This window comes from Euprymna scolopes, chromosome 30 (assembly GCF_053919585.1).
Source record: "Euprymna scolopes isolate OS-2025 chromosome 30, ASM5391958v1, whole genome shotgun sequence".
NCBI lineage: Eukaryota > Metazoa > Mollusca > Cephalopoda > Sepiida > Sepiolidae > Euprymna > Euprymna scolopes.
This window is the reverse complement of record NC_136511.1, coordinates 96,420,508-96,433,704: the sequence shown is the minus strand read 5'-3', so window position 1 is coordinate 96,433,704 and position 13,197 is coordinate 96,420,508. Positions and strand designations below refer to the sequence as shown.

The 13,197-nt window shown below is 31.8% G+C and overlaps 1 protein-coding gene across 5 annotated transcripts in view; it reads right to left on the bottom strand.

The window, feature by feature from the left end:
• Positions 1–13,197, bottom strand: part of LOC145254896 (zinc finger MIZ domain-containing protein 1-like) — a 1,089,917-nt gene that overhangs the window by 789,355 nt on the left and 287,365 nt on the right. The gene's annotated exons all lie outside the window — the stretch shown is intronic.

Sequence of the window (13,197 nt, the reverse complement as noted above, 5' to 3'; positions counted from 1 at the left end):
TTTCATTATTATAATTTCTAATTATCTTTATTTGTTTGTCATTTTATTTATAAAATCATGAGGAAGTGATTCAATAAAAAATCTCTGAACTGCTAAAAATAATTTATTTTAAAATTCCTGTATTTAATAAAAATTATTTAATAAAAATTATTTAATAAAAATTATTTAATAAAAAAAATGTTTTCTAATATTGTCAATTTCAATATTTCATTTTATTTATAAAATGGCGCAAATTTCACTATCCAATCAAGTGGCATTCTTATCACCGGTGTAACACGACTTATGTCCCATTTTTCTTCTTCATATTTTACTTTCCTTAAACAGCAAGAGGGGCAAATTATTTATTAGAGTGAATTACAATCTCATTGATTAATTTAATTTCGCCAGACATTCATTCATAACACGAAAATTACACATCAAAAGTCACCCACTAAATTCATGTGTTATTATTGACGCCCCCTCCCCACTCGCCGACTAAATAGCAAGTAATACTAAAGTCGTCGTCGTCGTCGTCGGTGGTGGTGGTGGTGGTGGTGGTGGTTGTTGTTGTTGTTGTTATTATTGTTATTATTATTATTATTATTATTATTATTAAAAACAAACAAAAAAAAGCTTAGAACAATAACAACAATAATAAAACCTTGCTTTTTTCCAGATAGCTGTTGTCTGGAACATGTAGTGATTTAAGGTAACATGAGAACGAGGCAAAATGTCAACATATGTTGGAAAACTATATCGCCTAACCAATTGTATAAAGATGAAGAGCAAATAGAAGAAAGTGAAAAATTGTTCGATTTTTAAATTATGTGCAGAAAGGAGTTTTGATTTTTTCAATAGGCAACATCCATATAAAAACAAACACTTGAAAAAGTACCAACCTGTGAATGAAACTTTCATTTTTTAGTATTTCGCTAATCAACTTGAGAGTTGAACTACATACAAATATAGGAATTGTTTTTTTTATGGACCCAAAAATGAATATGAGCAAATTTAACCTTCATGTTAAACATAAAACGAGTAGAAACTGGATTAATTCAGAAAAATGGTAACGGAATGAATTTACAAGAACATTTTTTTTATATTTGATAAAACTTAAAAAAAAAAAAGAAAGAAAAATGTATCTATCTGTGAGATTTTAGATAGTTTATTTTTTTTAATATATACTTGGAAGTCACCACTTACCAAGGCCCGAAGGCCACTCGAGGAAAAGGATGAATGTAAGGTGGTAGTATAGTCATCGTTAATGGTATAAATTGAGTAGAATTTGATTATTTATGAGGACGGCTCAACAAGAACTTGATACGTTGGATTTGAAGGCTACCACGTTGTATTCAACTGAAAAGCAAACCAGCAGAACAGTTTGGCAAGAGGGAACGGTAGATTGGAGTTCAGTCGAGCACTTGTCATGAAAATAACAATAGAGCAAAGCCAGACTCACAACATCTCTTCTGTGAGAAAGATGTTGTATGGAAGAGAAAACGGTATCACCTACTAGGTTTTGAAGCTGGTTTTGAACTCTATCAAGGCAGGATAGGGCATGTTGAGCAGCTCCTGCCCAGATGTGGCAACAGTACTCTATTTTAGGGCATACTTGACTCTTATACAGATAGCGGATTGCATATGGACTGGAGCAGTAGAGCAATCCAACCATTTTTTCCTGCAGTCTTGGCAACAGATTTGATGTATGTTCCATTTCAGATCAGGAGTGAAAGTCCAAGAAGCTTATCAAGACATGGAACTTCCCCAAGACAAGAGCCATTCATTTCAGTTAAGACGTGATAGAGGTTAGAGCGAATATGATGAAAAGTTTGTTGATGCATTAAAATTAACAAAAATGGTTTTCGATGCATTAAAATTAATCAGCCACCTTTTTCTCCATTGCACCACATTCTCAAGATCAAAAGAGAGAGAATCAGAAAGATGTTGGTCATTGCTGCTCTTTGAAGTATTGCCATAAATTTTGGTGTCGTCTTTATAAATGTCTACAAATGATCTAAGAATGTGATTTGGGAGATCATTGATGAAGCTCAGGAAGTGAGTTTGGCTCAGGATGGAACTTTGAGGGATGCCAGCATTAATATTATGAGCTTCTGATTTCATCTCATGAACGACCACTCTTATAAGTCTATCAGAGAGAAAGAATTTAATAATTAAGAGGACATTTCCAGCTATTCCATGGCTGGCGATCTTGTGAAGTAAATCTTTATGCGATACTCTATCAAAAGCCATTGATATGTCAAGAGCTATTGCTCTAGAAATGAAGCTCCTGTCGAGAGATTCATTAATCCTGTGTTAGTACATCAGGTAGTTTATATAGACATACTAGCAGGCGGACCCGACGTTACCCAGGATTGAATGATAAACAATGAATGCTTTATTGTCATCAAAATCGGTGAAATTGCCCATTTTTCAATCATGGATTGTCTGCTCAAGTTGGGGATGCATCGGAAGCTCACATTACTTAGTGTTGTGGTGTTAGTGTTTGAATAATTGACGACGAAGACACAGTAACAATTAAGTAAAAATGTATCAACAAAAATACATAAAAAGGGGGTAATTGAGCAATATCTGCTTACTGCTGGACAAGTCATGACGACCATACTTTCCATGTGTCTGTCTCTGACTCCTTTGGTACAACGGTCCTCGTTACCCGGAAGTGACGTCATGGATGGAAGTGACATCAAATAGTAGAGGTGCGTTCCCAACATTTAGTCCACAATACATTGTAGTCTACATTGCACTGCAGAGAACCTACTGTTGATTTTATAAAATTATTTTTATATGTAATGGCTTGAATTAAAGTTTAAAATGCAAAAATCAAGTATCATACTATTATGCCTGTTGCAATATTTTGGACTGGTAATGGGGTATGATCCCACACAGTCGGACGATTCTATTTATAAACGATGCTGCTAAGAACTGACGAATCAAATTAATTCACATTCTGCTATCAACCAATCAGAAACCAGAATTGCTTCATAAATATTAAACCTTTTCTGGAGCAATTTCACATGTTCTTTTCCCGGGTTTCGACACGGTAAGAATATTTTGTTCTGTGGAACTGTCTACTACAAACAAGTCACCTCCCAGGACTTGTGTGTAACAGCGAATCATCTGAAACTGTTTCTGAAAGTCAAAATGGCTTACACTTCTAGAGGTTATGCGCCCAGCGTGCGTCTTTATTTCGATGGATCCGAATCAAAATTCGAATTGTGGCAAGTTAAATTTCTGGGATATCTACGAATCCAAAAGCTACGCAAAGTACTACAAACACAACCTGAAAACAGAAACGACCCCGACTTCATTGAAAAGAACGCAACTGTCTTTGCGGAATTAATACAGTGTTTAGATGACCGAAGTCTATCACTGGTAATGAGAGAAGCCCTGGACGACGGCTGCAAAGCATTAAACATATTGAGAGAGCATTATTCATCGAAAGTAAAACCCAAAATTATTTCTTTATACACTGAACTGACCTAATCACAAGAGTTTCCAATGTAGATATAGGACTCAAAATGGCGACTACATTAAAAATGTAGAGAGCTCTGTTAGCGAACATACATTTTTATTTTCGTGTACATTTGATGCTTCAACAAACAATAATTTTCTTGTCGATTGTGGGGCCACGGCACATGTGATTACAAAGGAATCTGACTTTATCAATTTTGATCCCAACTTTAAGCCACAAAATCAATTTGTAGAACTAGCTGACGGGAGTCGAGTCAATGATATCGTTTTGAAAAGAGGCAATGCGAAAATCTCGCTAAAGAACAATAAAGTAGAAAACGCTCTTCTAATCCCAAAATTTAAACAAAATATATTTTCTGTACAAGCTGCCACAAAACAAGGTGCAAATATAAACTTTAGCTCCAATAAATCAAAACTGGTATACCCGAATGGAACTGTATTTGACATTAAAGAAAATGGAAGACTATATTATTTAAATATCGTAGTCCCATCAAAAACCGCCTGCCATGATCTACAGACATGGCATAAAATTCTTGGACACTGCAATATTCCTGATATCAAAAAGTTGCCGACTGTAGTTGATGAAATGCAAATACAAACATCAAAAACCTTCAACTGCGACGTCTGTACGCAAGGGAAAATGACAAACTATCAAAGCAAAATACCAGACAGAAAAAAAAAATTCTATCAATGGTGTATTGTGACTCAAACGGTCCCGTAGAACCGATGGCCAGAGAACAGTATAGATATGTGTTGAATTTCGTAGATGACCATTCAGGTTTAATAATGGTTTACTTTTTAAAGAACAAATCTGATACCCTGCTAGCAATTAAGAAATATCTAGCTGACATGGCCCCCTACGGTGAAATCAAGTGTATTCGCTCTGACAAAGGTACGGAATTTACCAATAAAGACTTTGAACTTTTACTAATTAACCATCATATCAGGCATGAAACATCAGCTCCTAGATCGCCACACCAAAACGGGACTGCTGAACGTGCGTGGCGGACACTTTTTGAAATGGCAAGATGCCTACTCATTGAATCAAAACTCCCTAAAAACCTCTGGACGTATGCACTTATGGCGGCAGCCTATATACGCAACAGGCGCTTTAACAAAACACTATCTAAAACTCCATATGAATCTTTCTGCGGTAAAAAAACAAATTTAAGCAGAATGCATATATTTGGTTCAACTTGCTTCGCATATATAGAGAAAAAGAGTAAATTGAATATTAAAGCCGACAGAGGTATATTTCTTGGATACGATAAAAACAGTCCAGCCAATTTAATATTTTTTCCCAAAAAAAATAAAATAAAAAGAATCCGGTGTGTAAAATTCACAGACACGTTTAATTTTAGAGATGAAAACCCGTCATATGAAGAGGATGAAATTATATTACCTCAAATAATTAGAACAAATGAAAACAATAAAAATGGCGGAGACGAGAGTGTCCATGATGATGATGATGATGATAAAGTCGAAAGATATCCTAAAAGAAAGAGAAGACGACCCGATTTTTTTGTGGTCGACAATATAAAAGATTATCAAATCGACTATTGCTATTCAATGGAAAATGCGCCAAAAAGCTTCAACGAAGCAATTAATTCAGAACATTGTGATGAATGGAAAATTGCCATGAAAAAGGAAATAGATGCCTCAACCGAAAATGATACCTATACGGTAGTGCCTCTCCCAAGAGATAAACATGTTATTTCTACCAGATGGGTCTTTACAAAAAAGACTACAGCATCAGGCGTAGAACAGTACAAAGCAAGATTTGTTGCTAAGGGGTGCTCTCAGATTTACGGTAAAGAATACTTTTCTACGTTTTCGCCGACCACAAACCTAACGACAATCAGAGTTTTACTGCAAGTCGCATCACAATATGACCTAAACATCCATCAAATGGATGCTTATTTGAATGCCCCAATAGACTGTGAAATTTACATTACCCCTCCAGAGGGATTTATAATGAAAAATAAAAATAGCGTGTGGCGACTTAACAAGTCATTATATGGTCTAAAGCAGAGTGTTGGAACACAGTATTCCATGATTATATTAGTAAACAACAATTTAGACAATGCGCTGTAGACCCCTGTTTATATACCCAACACAAAGACGAGAAACTACTGATTTTGGTTTTGTGGGTATTGATATTTTAATCGCATCATATTGTGACATGTTAACTGATGTTAAGAACAAATTAAGTAAAAGATTCAAAATGACCGATCTTGGCAAAATATCCTGGTTTCTGGGGATAGAATTTACTCAAAGGAAAGGACTTGTTACGATGACTCAATCGAGATACATCGACAAAATACTATTAAAATTTGGAATGGGAGAGTGCAAGAAACGCTCTACACCGGTCGAAAATGATATTAATAAAAATATACACACAGAATCTGAAATAATAAATGACACACAATATCGCGAAATTATAGGTAGTCTTATATATTTAATGACTGCAACCAGGCCCGACATATGCTATACAGTAACAAAACTGTCACAAATATTATCACGTCCGACAATGAAGGATTTAAACAGAGCTAAACAAGTCCTACGTTATTTAATAGGAACTAAAGAACAGAAGTTAGTATTTAGAAAATCAAGAAATCCCCTAAAATTAGAAGGTTTTTCGGATTCATACTGGGCAAACGATGAAGATCGCAAGAGTGTATCTGAATATTGTTTCAGACTCTCAGAAAATGGGCCTATTATTTCATGGAAATCTAAAAAGCAACAGATTGTATCTCTCTCTACGTGTGAAGCAGAATTTATCGCGATCACACACACAACCCAGGAAGCACTCTACCTTAAAAATATCCTGAAGACTATTTTAGAGCCAGAATTGATTACAAGCCCCGTAGTAATTAATTGTGATAATCAAGCCAGTATAGTCTTAGCATAGAACACGATAATCAACCAAAGATCTAAGCATATAGATATAAAATACCATTTCATAAAAACGAGATAAAAAAGGAATCCATTATTTTGAATTACATATCATCAGAACAAAATATCGCTGATGTATTTACGAAACCGGCGACACGGATAAAGCTACAACGTTTTTTCTCAAAACTTGTTGGTGAATTCGACTGAATAACTTTTTTTTCTTTCACTGCCCTGTATGTATATAGATTTCTATATATCAAAAATACAGACCAGCGAAGTTCCACTTATGAGAAGGCTCTTACTTTTTTGCATGAATATCAGCGTAAAACCCTAGGGGTAATGCTCAGAGTATATAGATTTCTATATATCAAAAAAAAAAAAAAAAAAGTCCTGGACAAGACGTTAAAGTGTATCCATTTTATTTGCATTAACACTTTAACCTACTAATACTTTTGCTTAGAAAAAAAAAAAAAAAAAAAAAAATCTTTGTAATTTTCCTTTTTGACATTTGAACACAATTAAAAATGGCGTCTTTTTAAATGCTAAAATTCTAAGATCCAAATGATTTCTAATTTTTGTTATGTCTAAGTAAATATAAAAATATATATTTATTTTTGAGCAGAACAAACACAAGGGACTTCCCCATTATAAAAAATAGGGAGGATGTTGCAATATTTTGGACTGGTAATGGGGTATGATCCCACACAGTCGGATGATTCTATTTATAAACGATGCTGCTAAGAACTGACGAATCAAATTAATTCACGTTCTGCTATCAACCAATCAGAAACCAAAATTGCTTCATAAATATTAAACCTTTTCTGGAGCAATTTCACATGTTCTTTTCCCGGGTTTCGACACGGTAAGAATATTTTGTTCTGTGGAACTGTCTACTACAAACAAGTCACCTCCCAGGACTTGTGTGTAACAGCGAACCATCTGAAACTGTTTTGAAAGTCAAAATGCCTTACACTTCTAGAATGCTCTAAACAGAAACATTCATTTTCAATGCATCCCCGTTATATCAAAGAACCTACAATTGATTTTATATGCCTGGCCTTACTGGTTGTGCAGTGATAATGGCTTGAATTTAAGTTTAAAATAAAAATATCAAGTATCATGGTGCAATTGCGCCTTAAACAAAAACATACATTTTGAAAGCACCTCTATCATATCAAAGAACCTACTGTTGAGTTTATATGTCAGGTCTTTTGGCTTATGTGTTAATAAAACTTCTCAGATGCACTTGTGATGTTAGGCTGTGTAAGGTGTTAACTGTAGTCAAAATCGCCTGTTCCTTCTTTCATTGGATTATTTCGATTATTGATTATCAATACTTATCGAAGACATTCTCATACAAAACCTAGCTAAGAAAATGTTGAGACACTGGTTCTCACAAGATCGCCAAAGTTAAGCAATGCTAAACCTGGCTAGTACTAGATGGGTAACTATTTGAGAACGCTAAGCGCTGTATGTGCTCTCTGCTCATCTCAGCATTGTTTTCAGTCATCCCACTTATACATACTTGCAACTAAAATTAAAACAGTGCCGACTCAGGAGATGTGGGGACGTTTATATTAGTTATAATTCCAAAACCAGAAGATATACTTAATTCACTTAAAAATACTTAATTCACCTCAAAAGTTCTTATTCTTTTTTTTTCTAAAGTATGTCTTACACATGATTCATTGAACAGTGGAAGACCACCAACAACCCCCCAAAGCAAATATATGTTCCCCAAAAAACAGTTGGAAAGGTTTTTATATGGAACTAGCAGGGGTGCCCAGCATTGTTTGGGTGTTTGGGGGGGAAAAAAAAAGATAGTGGTAGTAGGCAGGCAGGCTCGAACCCATGACACAAAGGTGGAAAAGAAAGTGAAAGAAAAGCTGAGATCTTACCACTACGCTATGAGGCGAGAGGAAGTGAAAAGTATTTAAATTTAACAATTAAAAAGTTGACTTGCAGAAATGAGTTCATGCAGGCGCAGAAATGAAGGTTGGCTGCAGGCCAGTTTTTGCTTCTCCACGACGTTGGGAAAAACCAACTCCTCCCCCAAAAAGGGGGAGCTCTCCAAATGAAAAGTAATTGTTTGATATGAAGGGTTTTCCTCACATTGATCAAAACTAATTGCTTTCAAGACGTCCCGACATGGAAGGCAGCTGAGTTTCGCTTTATTTATATGAAAAAGACCAACAAACACGCGAAAGGACAGAGTAAAGGGAATTTTATAAAAGTCGATCAAAATAAATGTAGAGATGACGTCCATTCGCAAATCGTACATATTATAATCTAGGGAGTATATAAAAAGTTCTCCAAAATAGTAACCCTCTTGAGACATCCCCCCCAAGCCTTACTTGGACATACAAAAACACACACAGCCATTTTGCCTTTTATATATATATAGATGAAAAAGGACTTGGCGAAGAAGAATGTAATTAAAAGGAAATGAAGACATTTAAAGTCTGCATAACCATAAATTAGAAAAACAATTATTGTTTATAGGCACCCACCTATATACATATTATCTAAATAATTTTGTTTTTTACTTGTTTGCATATTTTTGTTAACTTATACAAATAAAGAAATAAAATTTTAGTTGTAAAGGAATCAACTCTTTCTCGTCTTCAATAAAAAAAAAAAAAGTAATTCATTTTGACAAATTCTTTTCAGGCATAATTGAAAAATGTTGTTTCGGGCAAAATTATATAATATTTTAAATAAAGTGTCGTGAATATGTTATGATAGTGTCAATAGCATGACACAACATTTAAAAAATGAAAATTGGCTCGTCAGAATCAAAATTTGATTTGTCAATTTAAATGTAATTTAGCTCCAACTTTTAAAATTTCACAAGATAACTTTACAAGAGAAAAACATTTATGACAAATACAAAAATGTTTGTTTCATTCCCAAAGTAATTAATCAGGCAAATGGCTTCAAGCCAGACAAATTCCTTCAGGAATGAATCAGTATCGGAATTGGGAAATTTGTGCATATTTTCCAATGCCAAAAACGATTCCTTTAATTATCTTTTTTATTTGATTTTGTTTAAAACAAAATTTTCAACTGTTGGTAGTTATAATAAAATAATAAATATTTATTGATTTTGAACTGCCAGCAAAACAATAATCCATAGCTCCCCCTACACAAACACACACACACACACACACACACACACACACACACACACACACACACGTGTGTTTTTACATTTGAGAAAATATATGGTCATTTAACATGTGTTTTTACGTTAATTGGGAAAAAATAACAACTAGAGATTTATAAAGAATCGGAATTGCTAATTGTAGTAATTGAAATCGTCCCATCACTTATATATAATCGTATTCCTATCTCTTTGTTCATAATTTAATGATTATGTACAAAAAGTACAAAAAGTGTCAGAAATTTTCATACTGAAAACAAACTTATATACACTTTTATTCCAGCATGATTTCTATATATACTATTTAATCAAAAGAAATCTATATTCAATGAATACCATCATTAGCATATCACATTAAAGACAACCTATTTTAATAATTAGCATAATGTTATTAATTATTTGTTGTAATAGAATCGTTTTAATTTAGAAATATTATTTAAAATTGATTATTAATTTACTTTTAATTTATTTTTATTTCAATTTATTTTCACTAATTAATAGCTGACAACAGTTGCATTTAAAACTGGAAGTAAACTTATTTAAGATATAAGAGTTATTTCCCGTTTAAGCTATGAGTTACTTCGTGTTTAATTTTCATAGACCAAAATGGATGTGTTTTATGCTTCCCTAAATCCAACAGCTGGTCACTTTTCATAATAAGTTTAGTTAATCGTAAATAGTATGTACCTAATCCCTCCAACGGTCAATATGTTTTGACGGGATAACGCTAGGAAGACTTTTGCCTGTTAAAAACGACCAAATTTGGATGATTTAGAATAAGTGTTTTGTGCTAAATTAATGGTGGAATATGTTTAAATTTGTGCTAATTAATACTAATCCCTATTAATTTATAACCGTGTATTTAATTGATACCATAATGCTTAGTTTGCTGCACCTTATCAAAACAAAGGTCCATACAAAATACCAGCCAGATCAGTCCAGTACTTTCGAGAAAAAATGGAAAGGACAAACAAACAAAGAGAAATGTAATACACACGCTTGCATGCGTGTGTGTGTGTGTGTGTGAGAGAGAGAGAGGCTTGCAGGAGAGAAGCCCAGCAAGATGTTCGATTATAAAGAAACTATCAATATAATAGCATAAGATTTATGTATGTGTTATAGAAAATATTATTATAATCATTATTATTATTTATTATTATAAAGAAACTATCAATATAATAGCATAACATTTATCTATGTGTTATAGAAAATATTATTATAATCATCATTATTATTTATTATTATAAAGAAACTATCAATATAATAGCATAACATTTATCTATGTGTTATAGAAAATATTATTATAATCATTATTATTATTTATTATTATAAAGAAACTATCAATATAATAGCATAACATTTATCTATGTGTTATAGAAAATATTATTATAATCATTATTATTATTTATTATTATAAAGAAACTATCAATATAATAGCATAACATTTATCTATGTGTTATAGAAAATATTATTATAATCATCATTATTATTTATTATTATAAAGAAACTATCAATATAATAGCATAACATTTATCTATGTGTTATAGAAAATATTATTATAATCATTATTATTATTTATTATTATAAAGAAACTATCAATATAATAGCATAACATTTATCTATGTGTTATAGAAAATATTATTATAATCATCATTATTATTTATTATTATAAAGAAACTATCAATATAATAGCATAACATTTATCTATGTGTTATAGAAAATATTATTATAATCATTATTATTATTTATTATTATAAAGAAACTATCAATATAATAGCATAACATTTATCTATGTGTTATAGAAAATATTATTATAATCATTATTATTATTTATTATTATAAAGAAACTATCAATATAATAGCATAACATTTATCTATGTGTTATAGAATATATTATTATAATCATTATTATTATTTATTATTATAAAGAAACTATCAATATAATAGCATAACATTTATCTATGTGTTATAGAATATATTATTATAATCATTATTATTATTTATTATTATAAAGAAACTATCAATATAATAGCATAACATTTATCTATGTGTTATAGAAAATATTATTATAATCATCATTATTATTTATTATTATAAAGAAACTATCAATATAATAGCATAACATTTATCTATGTGTTATAGAAAATCAGAAAAAACATTGGTACCGAAATGGTTTGAAATTCAAAAAAACATTTTTCTAGTTTCTGGTCGCCTTTATCAGTCTCTCTTAAACTTCTAATATCTTCCAAGAAGACAAATATAAACAGAAGCTGAAGAGGGTCTGAAGAAGTATGCTTTGTTTTGGATTTGAAACCGACAGTACTGATGTTTTTTCTCATCTTCTGTAATACATATATAAATAAATAATAACTATGTTCATTAAAAATTTAAATGTTGTTCATTAAAATAAGCTATTCCCCAAAAGAAATGATAAATAAATACTTATATACAAATAACCACCACAAAGTTCTCGAATGCATAAAAAATAGTGTAACTATTTCTCAATCGGACATGTGAAAAGAAATATCCAAGATATGAAAATAGCAAAACGCCCAAGAGAGATATTTTTCAGAACCACTGTTTTGTCAATCCTGGCTACTATGCAACAAAGCTATCCATAGAAAATTCATCAACTGCAATATATCGTTAATAATACTTATACAATTGCTGCGCTATCCCATGTATTATGTAAAGAGGAAAAACATTTGATACGCTTCATAAAAATAAATTTATAATATATCACATTAAATAGGTGTAGTCAAGCGTGTACAAATTGGCTTCAACAATTTTCTGGAATTTCAATTCAAGTTCTTGAACTGACAGCCAGATTCATCTTCCATTTCAAAGTTATGCAATGAATTTTTTGTTTTCTGATGTTTTTCAAAACCATCTATGGCTCACAGTAACATCTGTGTTTGATTCTGCAAAAACTAATGTGAATGGATTTCATTCTTCAAAATGGTTATTTATAGTCGAATGTTTTTATCACAATAATATCTACACATACTGTGTTTTTTCTGTAGCTTCTTTAATCCAAAACATTAATGGCTTTTTCTGTATTTTTATTTTAGCATCCGTCATGATAACAAAAAACGGATCCATTTTTAACAAACATCCATTCAATCTGAACGTTTAGTGATAAAAGCTATGACAAACGGACAAAACTTCTGAATAGGTATTTAAACTAGCCTACAAGGACCCGTGGCGTAGAGGATAAAGTACTTGATAAAATTCAGTTGTAAGTGACACTCTTCGTGGAGATTGAAGGTTCAAACCTCAGTGCAAACGGTACTTAAAATACAACTGTGCATTACTTATGACTTCTACCTAGTCATGGCTGATAGAATGAGAGTATGCTCTTTGAATTAAATAAATGCAAATTTAAATTTTATGTGCAATGAATAATAATCTGATAACAAAAAATAGGGAAATAATTTCTTTACAATTTAATATAAATACAACATTTTTCCACAATTATTATTATCATTAAAACAAAACAAACGGGGGGGGGGGAGTTTGGTCTTTTTCTTATCAGTTAGTTTCAAGTAGTTTTGTTTCAATGATTTCAAGTAATTAGTAGGAATAATATTGTAAAGCGATAAGCAAGCCTAGTGTTAGTAGAAAATAAATCAGAAAATTCCCCCATCAAATATTTATAGATTTGTTTTATT